General features: G+C 42.2%; 1 long non-coding RNA gene across 1 annotated transcript in view; it reads right to left on the reverse strand.

The window, feature by feature from the left end:
• The window catches only part of LOC309634312, a 91,036-nt gene extending 69,698 nt beyond the window's left edge, over positions 1–21,338 (reverse strand). The window contains exon 1 of the long non-coding RNA XR_014247969.1: positions 1,289–21,338. This is a non-coding gene — a long non-coding RNA (uncharacterized lncRNA). The remainder of the gene's footprint in view (positions 1–1,288) is intronic.
• Positions 21,339–21,357: the final 19 nt, after the last annotated feature.

Genomic DNA, 21,357 nt, shown 5'->3' on the forward strand with positions numbered 1-21,357 from the left:
AGCAAATGTTTGTGAACTGACTACTGAATGAAGCCTCTGTGCTTCAGAAACAAACAGGAGAGAGCCTTTGCCTTTCCCTGGAGGAGTCAGGAGGTCTTCCAGAATAGTTAGGATGGAGAGGGTCTTAGGGCAAAGACGAAAGAAAGGAAATTTTCTGCAGAGGGGGCTGTGCCCCTGGGTAAGGAGATAAGAAGGAGTACGAGTGTCTGGAAAAAACCAGAAGTTTGACGTGGTTGGATCACTGTGTGAATGAGACTGAGAGGAAGCAGGAGAGAGAGTTAGAGAAGTAGGTAAGGTCCTGCTATAAAAGGCCTTAATTGACAAGCTAAGGAATGTGAATTTTAGAGCAAAGAAGATCACTGTCACCAAGAGAAGACAGTGAGAAAGTCAATGACATGGTCAAATACATCAAGCATGTATTTCTGAGAAGCTAAGTATGAGTCAGATAGAGACATATCAAATTATTTTTCTGTTCTGTTGTGGTACAATGTTTTTATCTTTATGGCTATTTGAATAAGTTTGACTCCTAACACTTTAGAATTTCATTCCTTGGTCCTTGCCACCCTCAAATACTACCAAAATAGTAGGGTGGTCATGACTTAGTATAAGAAGGCCTACCAATGAGGCCATCAGAAACTAAGAAAGGACTGAGCCTCAGAAACTTTCAGAACACATCAATCAGGAGAGACGTAATACCACTCCTGGGGGCCCCTGAAAGGTTTAGCATTTTTATTGGTTATTTATACCCTGTGGCAAATGAATTTTGTGAGGGTCAGATTTGACAAGGTGGCAGGAGAATGCTAAGGATACTAGCTAGGGAATCAGAAAACTCGAGTTATCCTAATACAAATAACCCAAGAGTAACATGGGACTTGGGCCCCATGCATTGAGAGACAACATCCTGGGAAGTTTACTGAATCCAGAAGTTTTTGGAAAATGTGTAAGTTCTCCTCTTTTTTTCCCCAGAGTTGGGAACTGGAATGCCACAACAGGATGAGTAGATCATGAGGTGTCCAGTGCCACCCCTGGAGCTGGTGGTCCATGAGATGATATTTTGGCTACTAATTTAGAGCTCACTTCTGCACATCAGGTAATATGGATACTTAATGGAGAAAGAACTATTTGGTCTTTTATATGCTAGGCTCATGGAGCTTTCATCTCCTCTTTCTGTTTTGTTTGATTATTTATTTGTATCTACTTTTGAAAGTAGTTCACTCTCACTATTTAAAAAGAGCACAACAAAATGGAAAGTAATAAAAGTAGAAAGAAAAAGGACAAATATTTTTACCTTCATACCAGAGACAAGCACTGCTGACATTTTGTAGTATTTTCTTCTTGCACTTTTCCTATACAATTTTCCTGTAGTTGAGCTTATAAAACTCCCATATGCTGTAAGAGGACACCTAGAAAGAACAAGTTCAATATAAGCATAAAATACAGTAATAGCATATCTTTTAAAAAATTATGAAAATATAGGAATCAAGATAACAGTTGAGTCTAATCTAATAAAAATCAATAGAAACAATTACATTTGTTTTCCCTTTTTTATTGGCAGAAGCTAAGTTTATTTAGTATGCATTGCCTTAGTCCTAGAAATAAAACCCTGGGAAGTAGGCATTGCGTTGTCACTTTTCAGGTGAGGCTCAGTGAAATGAAGTGACTTACAGAGATCAAACAGCTGATAAGGGGCAGACCTGGATTCAAACCCAGGTCTGGTGGACTCCAAAGCCTGTGCATTCCACCTCACCACTCCTGCCACTCTTTTTTTTTTTTTTTTTAATTTATTTATTATTTATTTATTTATTTATTTATTTGGCTGTGTTGGGTCTTCGTTTCTGTGCGAGGGCTTTCTCTAGTTGTGGCAAGCGGGGGCCACACTTCATCGCGGTGCGCGGGCCTCTCACTATCGTGGCCTCTCTTGTTGCGGAGCACAGGCTCCAGACGCGCAGGCTCAGTAGTTGTGGCTCACAGGCCCAGTTGCTCCGCGGCATGTGGGATCTTCCCAGACCAGGGCTCGAACCCGTGTCCCCTGCATTAGCAGGCAGATTCTCAACCACTGCGCCACCAGGGAAGCCCCCTGCCACTCTTTATACACTATGTGGCTGCTTTTTACTTCTAGAGTTAAAAAAAAAAATTCCTCTTAGGGGGACTTTTAAAATCATCAAGTTCCGTTAAGTTTTATTCTGAAATTCTATAATATATTTTAATAGTGGATGTTTACTATATTTGTGGCTGTCCCTCATCTTTTTTTAAAAATAGACTTTAATTTTTAGAGCAGTTTTAAGTTCACAGCAAAACCGAGCAGAAGATACAGAGATTTCCCACATCCCTCCTGCCCCAACACATGCACAGCCTACTCCATTATCAGCATTCCCCGCCAGAGTGGTACATTGGTTACAACTGGTGGACCTGCACTGACACATCATTGTCATCCAAAGTCCAGAATTTACATCAGGGTTCAGTCTTGGTGTCGTACATTCTGTGGGTTTGGACAAATGTATAATGACATGTAGCCATCATGATGGTACACAGCGTAGTTTCACTGCCCTAAAAGCATACTGTGCTCTGCCTATTCATCCCTCCCTCCACATCATCTTTTGACTAGCCTTTCTCTGGCGGCATTCTCCTGATTCCCAGTGTAGTGATCAGAAATCAAATTTTCAGGGCCCCTGGCAGCTAGGTCACAGTGTGTTCTTGGTTTCATCAGCTGGATACATCCATACAGGACTTCAAATTGGAAGTGAGTATTTTGAGGAAATGGAATCTTCCCAGGCATCCCTTGTACTCATGTGAGTGGTGGCAGAGGTGCAAAATTTTCAGGGGAGCCAGTGATTGCTCGGCTGAGTGGGCGTCAGGAAGGCTGAGAGTGGAGGTTGCGATAAAGCTAAGTTCTTGGCGTTTCCTCTTTGGCATTGGCAGTGGTGACAGTAAAGATCATCTACCCATCAGCCTTTCTATGGAGAGAGAGTGTGTGTGTGTGTGTTACAGCTTTATTGAGCTATATTCACATACCATACAATTCACTCATTTAAAATGTACAATTCCATGTTTTTTTTTTTAGTATATGCGTAGAGTTATATATCCATCATTATAAGTTTTAGAACATTTTTATTAGCCCCCCAAAAAACTTCACATCTCTTAGCTGTCACCTCCCACTTTCCCATCCCCCCAGCCCTAAACAACTGTGAATCAACTTTCTTTCTATTTGCCTATTCTGGACATTTCATATAAATGGAATCATACAATATGTGGTCCTTTGTGACTGGCTTCTTTCACTTGGCATAAAGTTTTCAAGGTTCGTTGATGTTGTAGCCAGGATCAGTACTTCATTTCTTTTTGCTGCCAAACAATAATCCATTGTATTGTGGTTTTGAACACTGTTCCTGGAAGTACAGCCACGAATCTGTTTCTCTAGCTTTTCTAAGGATTCTTTGACATCCTTTTAAATATCTTTTAATAAATCCATTTTCTGCTTAAATTAGCCAGGGTGGATTCTGTTGTTTGCAACTAAGAACCCTCACTGACACATTTGGGGTCTATTAAGATTGTGATTTAAAAGTTACTTAGACCAAGCCAACCATAAACTATATAGTCTCTAAGGGCCATTCAAGCTCTGGTGTTCTATGAGTCTATAAACTTGAGACCACATGAAATGGTAGCTGGCCTCTGAGAGCAGGCTCTCTTAAGACTGAATTTGGTTAGGACAAGAACTTCTCCTCCCTTTGTGCTGACTCCTTGCTGCCTACCTTCTTCCCTAGGAGATCCCAGTTCCCACTCATCTCCACACCTAGCTCCTCTACCTTTAGCCAGGGCTCTCTTCCAAGCCCCAGCCTCATATCTCCAACTCCTCAGTCTCTCTCGCCTTACTTCAAATCCCACTTGGCCAAGGCAGAACTCTTCACCTTTCCCTCCATACAGTTTCCTTTCTGCCCTCTTCATTTTCTTTGGTGGTGCCAGCATTCTCTTGGCCAAGGATTGAAATCTCACAGTCAGCTTTGCCTCTTCCTTTTTCTCTAGTAATTTGCTCTTTATGTCCCCAAATTACCAAGTCCTGCCCTTTCTTCCTGTGTGATAGGTTCCTTATATTCTTTCCTTTTTGTTCCCATTTAAACCACTGTTATATCCAGGCTTCCATTAGCTCACCGCAGATGCCTTAAAAGAATTTTCAAATGGGATTCTGCATCTAGTTTCTCTCTTTCTAATGCAGTGAGTGGACTCCAAACTTTAGATCATGTGCCCCTATCAGTAAAAATTTTGATATCTTTCTGTCTCTCTTGCTCTGTCTCTCTCTCTATATGAGACAGAGAGAGACACACAGACAGAGAGAACATAAATATAATACATTAAAAATATATTTGCCTTTAAAACATATACACAAAAATACTTTTTACAAGGATGAGATTTAGAAAATAGCAAGGAGATGTTATAAACATTTTCTTCCCGTGCCACAGTGGATAATCTTGCCCATCAGCTGCCAAGACCGTTGCTCTTACTGGTTCTCCATGCTGGTGACAGAGCAATCTTCACACTGCAGATCTGTCTAGGTTGGTTCCCTCTTCAAACCTTCCGAGGCTCCCTTCCGAGGTGAAATGAACTTCTAATCATCTATTGCACTCCTTTCCCTCGTAGCCCCTTCTTCGGTTTTCGCTCAAGACAACTCTGCTCAGGCTAGTTGGTTGGTTTCTCTGCACAAGCCCGAGACAGTTCAGTCTCCAGGACCTCCTTCCTGCTCCTGCCCACCCACCTCAGAACCCATCCGTCCATACCTGAGCCTCACTCATCAGAACACACAACCCATATTGTGTCAAATGTCTGGTGAGTTTTAACAAAAATCTCTTAGATCTAGTTATTGAAACTTCCAATAATCAAATGACTTTGACATGCACATGACATTTATATTTCTTATCATCAGCCCCCTTTCCCAAGGGAAAACTGAATTTCACAAAAGTTGAGGGACTTGCCCAAATTCACAAAGCTGTAGAAGCCTAGCTAGATCTGGTATCCAGATTTGGCTGGTTCCAGAGCTCATGCTTTTCCCACCATCCACTGTTCCTCTGGTAGAATAAGAAACAAAAATGACTATTCAATTTAGTCCAGCCCCTGGGGCCTCTCCTCAACCCTGCACTAGTCACCAGCCAGAGCCCCTTTTCCCTTCAAATTCAAGGTTCCCAAGTGGGGATAAGACATTCACACTACCCACTTCACAGGGCTCCTGGCGGTATTAATGAGCTAATGTTTGCAAAATACCTTGAGCTTCAAGAAAAGCCAGGCGCCAAAGAACTACAAAGGGTTATTAAGACGGTAGACTTTAAATCCCCTTAACAAGCTCCCTCCCCTCAGAGCTAATCTGCTGTGGATCCTCCTTTCCCTCCTGAAGCCCTGGATAGCTGCTCATCTCTGTATCTTGAGGGTGAGAGTCATGTCTTTTCTGCTTTCTCCAACTTTCTTCGCTTATAAATCCTTGAGCCACAGGTATTTTAATATGGCACGTGGACTCCTTCTAATGTTTAGAATCTTATCATGATAAGGGCCCTTCAAGAACATGTAGCCCATGCTTAGATCAGGACAAAAGGCTCAAGGCGAAATAGGTGCATGCCCGGATATCATGGCAGGATCAGAGGCCATGAGCCTTGAGTTACACACAGCCCACGCACTCAGGAGCGAGATTGGAGAGGCTACACCATCTGTCCCTCACTCCTTTCTCAACTCCATCAGTGGGAGCTGGGATTGGGTCTAGGCTGGCAGGGTCCCCAAAGACATTTAGCCAGTCCTAGCCCAAGTCTAGATCCCCAGATGGGGAAGAGCAGTGTGTTGGAGGGAAAGAACACACACTGGATCTCACACACCCCTGAGTTCCTTCTCCAGCTCCCTCTCTTTTTCACTGTGGAATGTTGGGCTGGAATTGGTTGATGGGTTCTAGTTTTCTGACCCCTGTTCTGAAGCACAAGCCTGAGCATGTCACTTCCATGCTCAATGCCCTTCAATTGTCCTCCCATTGCCTGCAGGGATCAGAGCTTTGGCAATACGGATGTTCTCTGCCTCATCGCTTGCCTTTGGCATTTCTGCCAATCCCTGGTGATTCTTCGAACACGCATGTTTGCATGTTTTCCTCATCCCTGCCTCTTGTCTTCTCACGTACAGCTCATTCTTTTCCTCAGAGCAAACTTCCTCATCTTATTGGTTTGGAGAACTCTTTTACTCAACCCGAAGTTCAAAAGTTCCCTTCTTTGTTGACCTTTCTAGAGATTCCTCCACCTATAAGTTAATTCTACGACATGCGTTGCGTGTCAGAATCCAGGGAAGCAGGGATGGGTGCGACCCGCCGCCCTCCCGGAGCAGATGTGTAACTAGGTGTCTGTAAGAGTGCTATGACAGAGGAGAGGACAGAATGTGGGGAAAAACAGAGGGGCTGGGCATAAGATGAGCATCAAGGAAAGCTCCCTGAAAGAGGTGGAGACTAAGCTGGAGTCTGAAAGGCATATAGGATTTAGCCAGAAGGAGGACACAGGATGAGAAGTAGAGTGAATCAGACAAAGCCGGCAGCACATGTGTAGATGAAGGATTCTTGAAAGGTTTTTAAGTCTGTATGTCTCCCCCAACAGGATAACAATTCTTCCTTATTCACTAATGGAGAGACAGCACAGCTTAGGCCAGGGATCAACAAACTATGGCCCAACACCTGTTTTTGTATGGTTTGTGAGGTAGGAATGGTTTTACATTTTTTTTAATGGTTGAAAAAAAACCTCAACAAAATATTTTATGCACATAAACATTCTATAAAATTCAAATTTCAGTGTCCATAAAGATAGTTTTATTGGAACACAGCCATGCTTATTGGTTTTCGTACTGTCTATGGCTGCTTTTATGCTACAACAGCAGAGTTGAGTAGTTGCGACAGAGACCAGATGGCCCATGAAGCGAAAATATTTACTATCTAGCCCTTTACAGAAAATGTTTGTCGACTCTTGGCTTAGGCTGTGGAATCAGACTGCCTGGGATCCAATCCTGACCCCTCTTCCTACTGCTTGTGTGACACTGGGAAAAATTCTTAACCTCTTTGTGCCTCTGTTTCCTCATTGGAAGATTAAAAATATGGCTGTTATAAAACAACTGAGTTAACATGTTATTAAACATAAAATATTTAGAACAGTGCCTTGCATGTAGTAAGCACTCAACAAATGTTAATTATTATCACCATTGTGGCTCCAGAACCCAGCAGTGGGCTTGGCACACTCTATTATTACTCAAAGGACTTCTGTTGAAAGAATGAGTGAGTAAGTGAATGGAGGTGTGTTCTGCCTCATCTGATTTGTGTAGCCTTTTAAAAAGGCAGGGAAGGAAACCCTAGCCTCCAAATGCCTTATTCCACTTGCCTTTCCCCTTGCCAGCACCCACAGAGCATCTGCTAGTAATCTGGGTCTTGTGGCATTTTCCTTCTTGTGCTGTTAATTTTTAAATGAATTTTCAGGCTGTGGATGATGGAGGGAAAAGCAGAGGGTGTGGGGAGGGAACCCATAAAGTATGGACAGTAAGGAGCCATAATTGTGGGGTGCATGCATAAGAGATCGTGTTTCCAGAGAGTAAGGGGCCCCTAACATAAACAATTTCTACAAGGAAAAGAAAAGAAATAACCATTTCTCGGAGCCCCCTTGTGAGTCCCATAGGGAAATGGTCCTCTTTAGCATTTGGAACTTGTTGCAGCCTCCTAGGGAAGCCAGCACCGGGGCCGTGGAACAGAAGGGCAGCATCGCTCATTTGTAAGCCGAATGTTTTTGTGGCTGCAAGGCTCTCTTGTGGTTTGGAATAAGGCTTCTGTCCTTGGCGGGGCATTTGTCCTTCAAAAACTAGCCCAGAACGCTTTGAACACCTCCAGTGAAGCTCTGAACTCTTCCTTCAGGGAAAGCTTTATCTTTAAATTGACTGGAACTCCAATGAATCTGAGCCAAGCCTTGTGGGTCATTGCAGACCCTGCTTCTAACTGGTTTCATTTTCCACATTCACCCTAATATTACTTTGGGAGCTCCACAAAGGACAGAGTGTGTGGATTCATGTCTGCCTTATCTATGTATTCATAAAAGTTACTAGCATGGACCAGAAGAGTAAGTGCCACCAAGTATGTGTTGAGTTGGAAAACACACACAGACACACACACAGACACACACACACATACACACAGACACACACACAGGGCAGCTAAACATCCTTGTCAATGTACTGAATCCGCATAGGCTGAGCCCTGTCAAAGGAGAAACACTACAGCCTGTGGGCCGACTGGTGACCCTACTGTGTTTACTTCCCTTGTTTTCAGCCCAACAGCCTATCCTGAGATGGGAAAGGATTCAGCGTGTAATTCTTACTCACTTACCTCCTGGTAAATCGAGAACTGGAATCTTGCTTCAATAGTAATTACTATGATTACAGTTCCCTGTGGAACTCGTAGGGTGAGCTCCAGACACAATTCCTCAAGCTTGTCAAATCATTGCATCGATTTGCTTATGAAAGGTAGTTCTAATCAAAAGGGGTAATTACAATATTAAGTACCAAGCCTTGGTGTGCAAGCTCTTGAGTCATAAGATATTAAGCTTAATTTAACTGCACTGAAGGAGGCATGCAGCATCATGCCCTCAGCTTTCTGAACTGAGGTGAGCCCAAGCTGAAAACTTCACCCCAGGAAAGTGGACAAATTACTTGATCTATTAGCCACTCAACTATCACATATTATACAAGCCAGCGCACCTGCCTTAGGGACCTGTTTCCTCTCTGAAGTCCTAATACTTTAGGGGTTGCTGAACAAGATCCCACACTGCCTTACAGCCCCTTTTGGGGCTGTAGCCACACTTAGACCCGGCCCTGCACCCCAAACCATCTATTCACTCATTCATTCATTCAATATATGTTGAGATTCACAGTATGCCAGGTCCTGTGCTGGGCACTGTGGATGCTGAGATAAACAAATAAGACATGCTCTGGGTCTTCAAGGAACTGACCATTGGTTTGGGAAGTTAGGCTCATAAACAGGTGATTAACTTACAACGTAAAAGTGCTATAATCAAAAAAATGTTCAGGAAGAATAGAAAAAGGAATGCCTCCATCTAACTTGAAGAAGTCAGGTAAGGCTTCAAGAGGAGGTACCGCCCCAGCTAATTCTAAAAAGATGAGTGAGTGTGAGAGACTGTCCAGTGTCCCAAGCAGAGGGGCTAGCACAGCCAAGGTGTGACAGAGTGAAAGAGCACTACATACAGTATTTCAGAAATTTTAAATAGTCCACTGTGATTTTTAAAAATAATATGTACACATACATGTACATATAACACAAGTGCTTGGACAGAGGCTGTGACAAGAGGGAAGCTAGTAATAGGAGAGGGAAAGCTAGTAATAGGAGAGGGAAGCTAGTAATAGGACGCCTGTCACATCAGTACTATCCAACCCCCTCCCCCCAGAAAGAGGGTCAGGAACCAAGTGGTATATTTTGAGGAATCTACACAAAAATATGGTGGCAATCAAGCAGATTCCACAAACCCAAACCCTGACACATGTCACACACGTAGACACAATCACCTTGCCCCACAAAGCACGCAGGTCTTCCTGCTGGGTGTGGCGGCAATCAAATGAAGTGTACCCTTTTACACATATAGAAAATGACCCTTGTACCCTCAGGGACACACCTTCATCTCACAACCAAGTCTGATCTGGGGTTCATTAGCAGCAAGGGAAGTTTTCCCATACAGTAAGTGGAGTGATCAATCATACTATCTGATAGATTGCCTAGCAGATAAATGTGCTGTGCTGCTTTTAATCACCTGTTTTCATTAACAATTGAATCATCCTTCAATTTGGCTAAGACACTAAAAAAAAAAAAAAAAAGACGCTAAAAACAAAGACAGCACACATTTGAACCCATTTAGTTTAGGACGTCTGTGTTTTTGGTTTTTGTTTTTTTTAAAAGAACATGAAACCAAAGATTTCAGGAGGAGTGGAAAGAGACATTACATACTCCTGATGTTCCATGCTCTTAACATTTTTTAAGCTAATTTTCAAAATAACACTTACAGTGGAGAAACTACTGTTCCATTTTAAAAATGAAGACATGCCTCCATGTCAGAGAGACATGCCTCCTTTAATCAGAGAGCTTGAAGAATTAGCCAAGATCACCCAGAGAGTGGATCAAGGGCTGGAACCCAAGTCTGACCCCTACACCTGGACTCTTGCAGTAACATGCTGCTCTCTCTTCTGATGAGAACGAAGGAAGATAATTACAGTATTTATTAATTTATTTCCTTCAGATATTTATGTGAAATAAATGAGCCTCTAAAAATCGGAAATAGTTAGCTACCGTATTAACAGTTCATTGAATATTTTGAGTGCTCAAGTGAGAAACGACACAACTTTGGAAATGACATGTCTTGTTTTTTCTCTGTTTGAAATGATTCTTTTCTCACTTTCTTCTCTCATTCACACATTTCCCTAATACACACTGAAAACTTTCTCTCTGTTCTCTGCTAGACAGCAATTCTTTTTTCTTGAAGGTCTCTCTTTCATGAAGTCATGGCAGGCAAAGCACATTATATAAGAATCTCAGCAGTGTGTAAACAAAAGAATTGCAAGCTCCAGCACTTTGAGCAACAGTGTAGAATCATAGAATTCCCAAGGTGAGAGACACCTAACCACTAACATGTGTAGTGACACAGTAGAATTTGAACACGGGTAAAACAGAACCTCCGGTTAGAGTTCCTTAAGACCATTAACAATATAATTACATTTTAAAAATCAAATAAATCATTTAAGTAAATCATTCAGTATCTCATCGAATCACTAATTTATTTATTTTCATCAAATAAGTCAACCATGGGCCTGATGGAGACACGGCCCATAAGAACTGCAGAATAGCAGGTACGTGTCATTGCCTTCCTTCCACTAGAACCCAAATGAGACATGTTTGAACCAGCCAATATGTTTACCACCGGTCCTGAGCCACTCTGCTTACCACCTTAACCGCTACACAGCGACGTTTAGAAAGGAGACCTGCTGTGGATCCTTGGCTGGGGAGGTTCTGTGGCTAAGAAGGCCGAATACATGATAAGCCTGATCTTCTCTTCATCCAGTCAGCCTCACCATGTTGTTCCTTTGCTAGATTGCAAGAGAGAGGCTGGAGAGAAAGTATATTGTTGTGCACAAAGCCATCTATCTACAAGAATAATCATTCTGAGCTTGAGGTCAATGACCAAGATATTAGCCCCCAGCACAGGCCTAATGATTTGAGACAGAGATGTGGACCATCTGACTAGTTTTCAAGGCTTGGGACTTCCAAAGTAAAACTTGGTAGTTTTTTGCGTCTCTGATGTTAGGAACAATTGGAGATGTTTTTGGTTTGATCAGGTTGGAAGGATAAGAGTTCATTTCTTTAAGCTCTTCGAATGAGTAAATAATTGCCCAGAAATCTTTTTTTTTTTTTTTTTTTTCACTTGAGATTTTCCTTTTGTTACCAAATGAACAAAGGCAATAATTACTGGTGCTTTCATTACTTCCTAACATCATAAGCAATGCTAATATCTGTCCTTATTTAGAACCACTTCTATTCCTAGGCAATGTTAAAAAAAACTATGAACTTTCATTTGATTTTTCTCTATTTCAATTCAAAGTGAGTTGGAATATGAGGAAAATATGTTCTTGTTCCTTCTGACTCAAGTTTAAAAACCTGACTAGTATAATTCCATCCTAGGAATGTTCCAGTACTGTTGAGCTTTTCCTTGGGAGGTTATCAGAGAGGCTTAGAGATTTGACAACAAGGTTACACTGGGTCACATCATACAGACCTTTCTGAAAGCAGATTTTCTGAGAGGCTGGGATCTCAGATTGGCCTGTCATTTCCGGGCTTTAATATATAGTATGGAAAGAGAAGTGGGAGGTTAGTCAAGTGACAATGTTTCTAGATTCAGGTCTGCTCCAGTCACTAACTCAGTGACCCTGGATAATTCATGTCCACTCTCTGGACTTCAGTTTCCTACTCTGTAAAGTAAAGGAGCTGTGCCTGATAGAAAACTCTCATAGTTATGACATTATAAGTTTAACAATATGGCCAACATTTACTTGAGCATCTACTATGTTTGGGACACCGGGCTAAGTGTCACCAATAAAAAGATGAGTCATCATAAATGGTCTTATCTTCTGAGCTTTCTGGATCTACAGGGAGAGGCAGATACAGCTAGCGTTGACATAATATGGATTTGAAATTTATATAATCCATTAGTCTATGAAATGTTCCCATTATATCCACTTACATGGACAAAATGGCTTTTGAATCAGTGGAGTAGAGGAGATTACATTACAGAGGTGTTCAGGAGGACGGCTGGAATGAAAGCTTAGGGAGAGCTTGATTTATTGGGGGAAACTCATTCAGTTCTCAAGGTTGTTTTTATCCTCATGCAACAGTGTCTCCTGCATAAAGGCAATGACAAGCTCTGGAGATGGAAGCTCCATAAACAAGCCTGCTATTAATCATTATCATAATCATCTGAACCAACCTGCTGAGCCTTTTGATGTTTGCTCAACTCCAAGGATTAAGATGCAAATTTGGGTGTGATCTCTATCACCACTGCGTTAGGATCTGTGGTCCATTAATCTCAGGCTACAAATGAGCAGAGGTAACCTCAGACGAACACATGGCATTTCACCTTCCACCCCAGGGAGGGGACTCTATGCACCACCCCTGCCCAGTTGCCCTGGCTCCCACAAAACCTAGGGAGGGCTTTCTGGGTGGAATCCAGCCAGAATGGTATACTTTCCCTCTATTCCAGAGTCATCAAAAATATTTTCCTAGTGCTTCCCTTCAAGTTGAAACCCCAGTGGCCATGGGAACTTGCCAAACAAGATACTTTCCAAGAGGAACATCTCCACAACAAAATCTGTAAAAGATGAAAGAAGAGGGGGGAGGTACTCAAACATCAAAACTCCAGGCATGAACCCAAGATCTAAACACATGGCAAAAGGATGTCAGGTGATTGCTTTAGTCCTTTAGGAAAAGAGACCTGGGTTCGAGTCTTAGTCTTGCTCCTGCTTCATGTATGCCCAGATGGTGGGGCAGTTAGGACCACAGGATTTAGAAACAGGTAAATATCCAGTTTCTGTTACGTGCTCTCTGACCTGGTTCACATAACTTGACTTCTCCGTGCCACCTCTGTAAAACAAGAATATTAATATATACACCCTCTGTAGGGTGGTTGTGAGATAACAGTATTTCTATAACCATTAAGTATAAATTGTAAGGAAGGTGTCTCACAGATGGGAGCTGTCTGTGAGCTCAAAGCAAAGATAAAGGGAGCAAATGCGTCACACTTATAAGCCTGTCACCTCTGCCCACTCTTCAGGCTCCCAGAAAGGTTCAGTAGGGTTTCCTCCTCCCCAAATTCGATCACCCAGCTTCACTTGCTCTGAGGATGTGACCATGCTGATGGGCTAGCCTGGGGCATATGGTCTGGCTTAAGTTTTGGGCTCCTCAGGGTGGGTGATAATGTGAGAAGGTCAGATAGTTAACACTCCAAGGGTCTTTCCCAATGTAGATTCCTTGACATTTGCTATCTAGATCAAAGTATTTGTTCACCTCTATTGCTTCCTCATTAAAAGCTTCCCTGACTGCCCTAGCTTTCCTTTAGGCTAAACATCAGCCAGTAGTTGGTGGGTATCAGTGATTTTGCAAAGACTTCTGGAATAGTCACCCTTGTACCTACCCCACAATGATGTTTTCCTATGTCTGGCCTTTGTTTCTGAGGCAAGCTGAGAAACAAACCACCACAACAGAACAACCCTAAAACGGCTAACGGGGTAACAGCCAACACAGTTTAACGAGAAAATGAGAGGAAAACATAAAGGCTATGCAAACCAAAGGTTAAAGGAATGTTCTACCTCATAACGTATAAGAAAGTTTTGTAAACTGAGTGTCTGTCTGTGCAGATAGATGTCAGGGGTGGTTGTTTTACCATTGTGATGTAGGCACTTTGGGTCTCATGTTTTGGCAATCTGAATGAATGCGCTGCTTGCGAAAACCCTGAAATTCTAATGAACAGCCTGATTGTAAGCTGTCTTGGAACTAATTGAAGGAAGATGACTCAGTTCAGATAAGCAAAAGGTACATCCCCAAGAAATTCCCTTTTTACATCTATCCCACCCTTTTCCCAGGCCTAGTAGAGCACCTGACGCAAAGTGGGCACCCTGTGAATTAAGAATTTATCTCATTCTGTCAGTTTATTTAGGATACTTTGTAAAGATCCTTCACATTATCTTATATTCCTCTACTCCCACTAACCTTGCTTAAACATCCTTTTCCCAACAGAGCAACACTATAGCTCACTTTTGAGAGAACACGGACTATGCAAGCTATGTTATGCTTGGTGGTTCCTTTAAGACAACCAAGAATTTATTCTGGCAGGCCTGTTCCCTTAAAGGATGTCTCCCTTTAAAACTCCCAGAATACAGAGACTGCGTGTGTGAACACATGCTCAGGTCCCCACATTTTATGGAAATGACACTGAATCATTTTGCAACAAAGGAAGGGCTTTAGATGCTTTCTGGAGGTGTGGCCGAGTGGCAGGATCTGGGCAAACCAGTCAAATGGGTGCACCCCTTAGCAGCCAATGGCCTACCCTGGAAGGAATTGGGTTCAAACTGTGATTATGGAAGATCCTAAGCATTCCTACCTATAATCCAGGGATGTTATATTCTTCATGACCATGTAAGGAGGTTCCTAACCAGTGGATAGCCCGTTGCTCACCAAGCTGGGAGCTACTCATACCATCGCACTTGGAGTCTCTTGGTCAAAGAGCCCTTTACAGAACTTCCAGCCTAGTAATTTTGGGTCTTCTTTCCAAGGAGCCCTAAAGTTCCCCAAAGCTGCCTTTGTGTCAACTGCGAAGGCAGAGATGGGACTACATAAATTCTTGAAGTCCCTGCTTCACCTACAACAGTTCTGATTTTGTTCTCTTTCATATCTTAGGATCCTTTTAATGATTTATTTTAAGAAAAGGAGTAATTCTGCTTAAAAAATGCTTGAATACAATTTCTTTTTTTTTTGACATAGACAAACTGGGTCCAAGAGATGAACAGTGAAACTGATCGCTTCAAGGTCACCAAAGACTTCCGTTTTGCCAAATCCGATCCTCTTCCCAGTTGACCTCTTGGCAGCATTTGACCCAGTTTACCACTCCCTCCATTTCGAAATGCTTTTTTCTCTTGGCTTCCATGACAACACACTCTTCTAGAATTTGTCCTTTGTTACTGGCTGCTACCTCTTGGTCTCTTTTGTGGGCCTCCAATACTTCATTTCCAAATGCTGTTCTTTCCAGGGCTCTGCTCGGGGACTATATCTCTTCTTCAACTGCATGTGCTTCCTGGGTGATCACACCTACTCCTGTTGCTTTAAATGCTGTCTGAATGCCACTGATGCCTACTTGCATATCTGCAGTCCAGACCTCTCCCACTGGACTCAAGCATTGTACATCCAACTTTTGGTCTTTTGCACTCAGGTATATGCTGGGTATCTCAAACTTAACATTTTGAAGACCTCTTGAATCTCTCACCTCCAGTGTATACCTTGTCCATCTGTCCTATCCAGTAACTGCAGCCTCCCATGTCACCTTGTATATGGACTAGAGTAGTATTCCTGGCTGTGGAATGTGTGGCCAACAGGATTGCCTCAAATACTCTGGACAAAAACTTAGTAGCCATCCTGGATTCTTCTCCTTCTCTTGCTCCTACATTCAGTTGATCAGTATCAGGACTCTGGTTCATCAAATCCTTCTCCACAGACGCCATCTGAACTTATGCTATTCGTTTCTCACCTACACTAATGGAACAGCCATTTAACTAGTCTCATTGCCTCTTCTCATGCCTCTACTTCCCTCATAATCCATTATCTCTACAATAGAATTTTCTAAAAGTGTAAATCAAACCATATTCCTCTCCTGCTCAATACCTGTCAATAACCACCGGCTGCACTTAGTATAAAGTCCTCATTCTTTCCTCTGGCCTATAGGGTCCCTGCCTTCCTCAATTACCTCAGGTGGTACAACTCTTATCCTCACTTCCCAAGTTCCAGGCACAAAGGCTTTCTTCTGATACCTGGAGCACTCCAAGCTCAGTTTCACATTGAACCCTTATAGTAGCTGCCCCTTATACCTGGGATGTTCTTCCCCTAAGTCTCAAGCTCAAGTCTAAATGTTATTGTTGACCTTCGGAGAAGCCTTCCTTGACTTACTTTTCAACTGTAGCCTTCCCAGACACTTTCTAACATGTTTTCTTGTTTCGTTTCAATCATAGAACTTACAACTCTCCAACTTTTCTTTTTTCTTTCTCTTATTCATTGTTGAATGCACTTTCTCCCTCTAATCAAGGTCTATGAGAATAGAAACCTTGCCTATCTTGTGCAGTGCTTTCTCCCCAGCCCCTAGAATAGTGCCTGGCACATGACTGATATTCAGCAAGAATATACTGAGTAAATGAATGAAGGTGACTTGTCCAAAGACACACAGCCCTAGTAGAAAAAAGACTGATCAGGCTTCTAGACCCCTACTTCACAGAGGGACTCATAAGATTAACTTCAAGCATCTCTGTTCAGGATAGTGTTTTATGGATTTACATAACGTTTTCTTTCCATAGAATGAAAGAAAGAAAGAAAGTAAGTTCCTTGAGTTATAATCTCTGGAGTCATGAGGATATTTTACCGCCTAGAAAATAATCAACTTATTCAATAAACATTTATTGAGAGGCTAGTACCTAGAACTCTTAGGCACGAAGAATAAAAGCATGAATAAGAAATAGTCCCCATCCTGTTCTCTAGACAGGGAGAGAGAGACACCTAAACAGATGATGACAGTATTAAAATTTTAGTGGACGTAATAATTAATAGCTAATACTTACTGAGCACTTATTGTGATTGGGGTACTCTTCTGAACGTTTTAAGAGCTTAACACATTTACTCCTCACAGCAATCCTATGTAGTACTTACTATTATTCCCTTTGTTTTGCAGCTGAAGAAATTGAGGCATAGATTAGGTAATTTGTCCAAGGTCAGAGAATGAGCATGTGTAGAGCCGGTTAATCTACTATGGAGTGCACGCTGTTAGTCACTATGCTACACTGCCTCCCTCATAGCGCTGTGTGGAAAGTGATAGGAACATAGGGAATTATTCCCTTTGTCCTTGGTGGAGGAAGGGAAATTCAGTGAAGGCTTTACTGTGGAAATAACATATGAGCTTGGATCTTGAAGGAAGAGGGGGATTCCCCCAAGGGAGAAGTTGTGGGAGCATGAAAGGTAAAGAGAATAGCTCTGTGCAAAGCCACTGAGTTGTGAAAGGGCCTCTTTGTCTCAGAAACTGTGAAATTCAGTGTGGCTGGCACATTGCAAGTAGCAGAGAAGGGATGGGAGGTAAAACTGGAGAGAGATGCGGGGGCCAGGATGCAAGGTTTCTTCTACTGAAGGTTAAGGAGAATGAGTTTTCCACCCAATGAGAGCAAGTGGAGACTTTTAAGCCAGTGAATTACACATTCTAAACTTGCTTTACAAATGCCACATCCTTCATGCAAAGGGTGGACAGGAGAAGGGGAAAAATTAGTAGAGACACTATTTAGGAAGTACTTGCAGTGGTCCAGACGGGAGATGCAGAGGGACTGCAGGGCATCGTGGCCCCTATCTCCTGCAGGTGAGCAAGGTGTGTCTGATGCTACACGTGGAAGGAGAGGAAGAGCAGCTGCTTGGGGCAAGCTAAGCGTGTTTGCCTAAGGCGTGTCTGGGGCCATTTCTCCAGCAACCAGGGTGGTCAGCAAAGGCTCAGCTACCCCACCCTCTGACTCCAACCAGATGTTGCAAGGGCTCTGGGGACAGAGCCTCTTAGACACTGCTGTGGCTTCAGGCCTTGTTAGGAAAAGGCTGCTATCTTCTTGGTAGTGCCTGTGCCTCAGCCCAGGCACAGAGTGAGGTCAATGCATTTTTCTCCTGCCTGTCTGTCACTGTTCTTTCACAACAGGTTTGAAAAACATGCTGAGGTCATAGGAGAATGTGTTAACGTGTTTGGTGGATTATTATCATTCTGTCATTCCTGTAATTGGTTAGAGGGGATGAGTTCTTTTGGTATTTAGACACGCAAGCATGGGAATTACCATTATCTCTCTCTACAGCTGATGCATGGAAATGATCCGAGAAGCAAATATCAGTATCAACTGATATTTCATCAGTTGTCTTTTCATAAACTTCCCTTACCTCTCTTCACCTGAGGATTTCACAGACCCTTATCTACATCCCCATTGCCCTCATGGTAAAACATCTGAGGACAACATCGGAGAGTTTAGAGGAAAAGTGGCTGAAGGTGATTTGCTCCCAGTATCCCTTGCTGGTTTTAAAGAAATTATATATTTTTTCTACTAAGCACCTGGAAGACTGGATATTAGCTTTATTTCAACTCTTGATCACAATGTCTAAAAATATAGTAGCTGCTATTGATACAGTGATCATAGCAAAATCTCTCTGTCATTGACTTGGTTGTTTTTGTGCTTCAGTATATTGTGATTTTTATCTACATAAAACATGCTTGTAGATAGCCGCAAATGTTTTTAGACTTAGAGATATTTTACCAGCCTGGGGACTCCACTGATTTTGCCACATTAGGAAAGGATGTGAGCTATGATGTTGGAGGATTCCAGTACATTGAAGGACTGTCACATAGATTAAATATGTTAAAAGGATTGTGGTTAGGATTGTTTAGGGCAGAACTTTTAAAAAGTGTGTGTGAAACGCAAGTTATAGGAGTCATTTTAAGGAGAAAAAATTCCATTATGTACTAACTTTGGGATGTGGTGGGTATTTTTTTGTCTTGGAGATTCAGAATATTACAAAGAAACAAAGGGTGGACAGGAGAAGGGGAAAAATTAGTAGAGACACTATTTAGGAAGTACTTGCAGTGGTCCAGACGGGAGATGCAGAGGGACTGCAGGGCATCGTGGCCCCTATCTCCTGCAGGTGAGCAAGGTGTGTCTGATGCTACACGTGGAAGGAGAGGAAGAGCAGCTGCTTGGGGCAAGCTAAGCATGTGGCCAAACTTAGTAACCCAGACACGCCTTAGGTAAAACAACCAGGATCTGGGCAAATCAGTCAAATGGGTGCGCCCCTAAGCAGCCAATGGCCTACCCTGGAAGGAATTGGGTTCAAACTGTAATTATGGAAGATCCTAAGCATTCCTACCTATAATCCAGGGATGTTATATTCTTCATGACCATGTAAGGAGGTTCCTAACCAGTGGATAGCCCGTTGCTCACCAGGCTGAGAGCTACTCATACCTTCGCACTTGGAGTCTCTTGGTCAAAGAGCCCTTTACAGAACTTCCAGCCTAGTAATTTTGGGTCTTCTTTCCAAGGAGCCCTAAAGTTCCCCAAAGCTGCCTTTGTGTCAACTGCAAGGGCAGAGATGGGACTACATAAATTCTTGAAGTCCCTGCTTCACTTACAACAGTTCTGATTTTGTTTGGCCAAACTTTGATATGGTTTGATTTACACATTTAGAAAAGTCTATTGTAGAGATAATGGATTATGAGGGAAGTAGAGGCATAAGAAGAGGCAACGAGACTAGTTAAGAGGCTGTTCCATTAGTGTAGGTGAGAAACGAATAGCATGTGTTTTGTCCAATTTGGTTTAAACATAGCATTTGCTTATGCTTATAAAGACCATGGGGTGTGTGTGTGTGTGTGTGTGTGTGTGTAAAACAGTGCAAGGAATTTGTAATGAAGGATTTTCTAATGTTTCTAAAAAATGCAAGGCACATGACCACAACCAATATTCTGTCCTAGGTATGGATTTTCCATTCAGGTTCTACTGACATTAGCTCTTTTCTTAGAGATCTTTCCAAGCTTTGGGTGGTCGGTTGTAAGTTCACTTTCATGACTTTTTCCAGTCTCGGATCTCCCATACCATGTATCACAGGTGTGGGAAGAATGTTCTAGGTTTTATTCTACCTCTTGTTCACGTTCCACTTGCTAGTTAATTGGAGTACACCATCAGCAGGTCCCCTTCACACCACTTTCTCAGGCCATAATTAAGAAATTCAAATGTCAATTGCAAAGATTTTTCTCACATGCTTTTACCTTTTTTGAGCCAGTTGATAATTGTTTCAAAATCATTTCACTCTGGGAATGCCAACTTAAGGTTTCAGGATATTAAAATACCAAAGTTGTATTCCTAGTATCTCAACCACCACTTCTCCGCCTCTATACGACCCCCTTTCTTTCTTCCTCATCCAAATAATAAATGAGCTGCTATCTATTAAACATCTACAATGCACTTTATATATTTTATCTCATTTGACCTTTATAATGGAGATTGGGAGCAGTAGCCCCATTTTACTGTTGAGAAACCAAGGCTCAGAGAGGTCAAGATACCTGCTTAAGGTCACACAGCTAGTAAGTGGCAGGATAAGAAATTGCATTTGGATTTGTCAAACTCCCAATTTTGTATCACTTTCTGTCCTCCTGTATCTCAAACTTGGGTATGGGTACCCCTGGATGAGAGCACATGTAAAACTGTTAGCAGTCATGGGGAATCTACTAGACCATCCACACTACACACTACCTAAACATTATGGGGAGGAAGTAGATATTTTAAAATATTCTCATGGTAGAACAAACTAGCTCATAATATGGGCTGGAATACATATTTTCAAAAGAATTTTTAAAGATGGAACTGAAACTGCAATGAAATCTGGTGCTTTTTGAGGGAGCTTTGAGCCAAGTTCCTACACTCCTAAGAATATCAGTTTGTTCTATATGGTTCTGTATACCATTAGGGTTACACCATGGAAAAGAAACTTTGCTTATACCTGGCTACTCCCCCTTGCAGAAAACATTATGTAAAGTTCTAAACTCAGTTCTTGTCTAATATTTTTCTAAATTTTATTATAGTGGTTTCCTCCATTCACATGGTCCTATCTCTAGCTTCCAACCTCTCTTTTGATACATACCATTGATTTGCTTATTCATTAGTTCAAGAGAACTTGACTGTGCACCTATTAATAACCTACAGGATATCTCTACCTCCATGTGTGTCTAGAAACATCTAACAAAACACTTAAAAATGAAATTCCTTATTCACCCCTTCTAAAATGTTCCTTCTCAGAAAATTTTACTGCTCTTTTTCCAATCATTCATGCTTGAAACATGAAAATTCCCTTGGACTCCACGTTTGCCTTCATTATGACGTTTGTAGAGTTGGAAACATCAGCTGCCTAGTTGCCACCCTCCTTTTCCTTTGTGGCTTCCCCAGGTCAGTCCCTTATTGGTCCTTGCTTAGATCAGTGGTTCTCAGATGGGCAATTTTGCCACCCCC

Source organism: Balaenoptera borealis, assembly GCF_965194805.1.
Source record: "Balaenoptera borealis genome assembly, chromosome: 8".
NCBI lineage: Eukaryota > Metazoa > Chordata > Mammalia > Artiodactyla > Balaenopteridae > Balaenoptera > Balaenoptera borealis.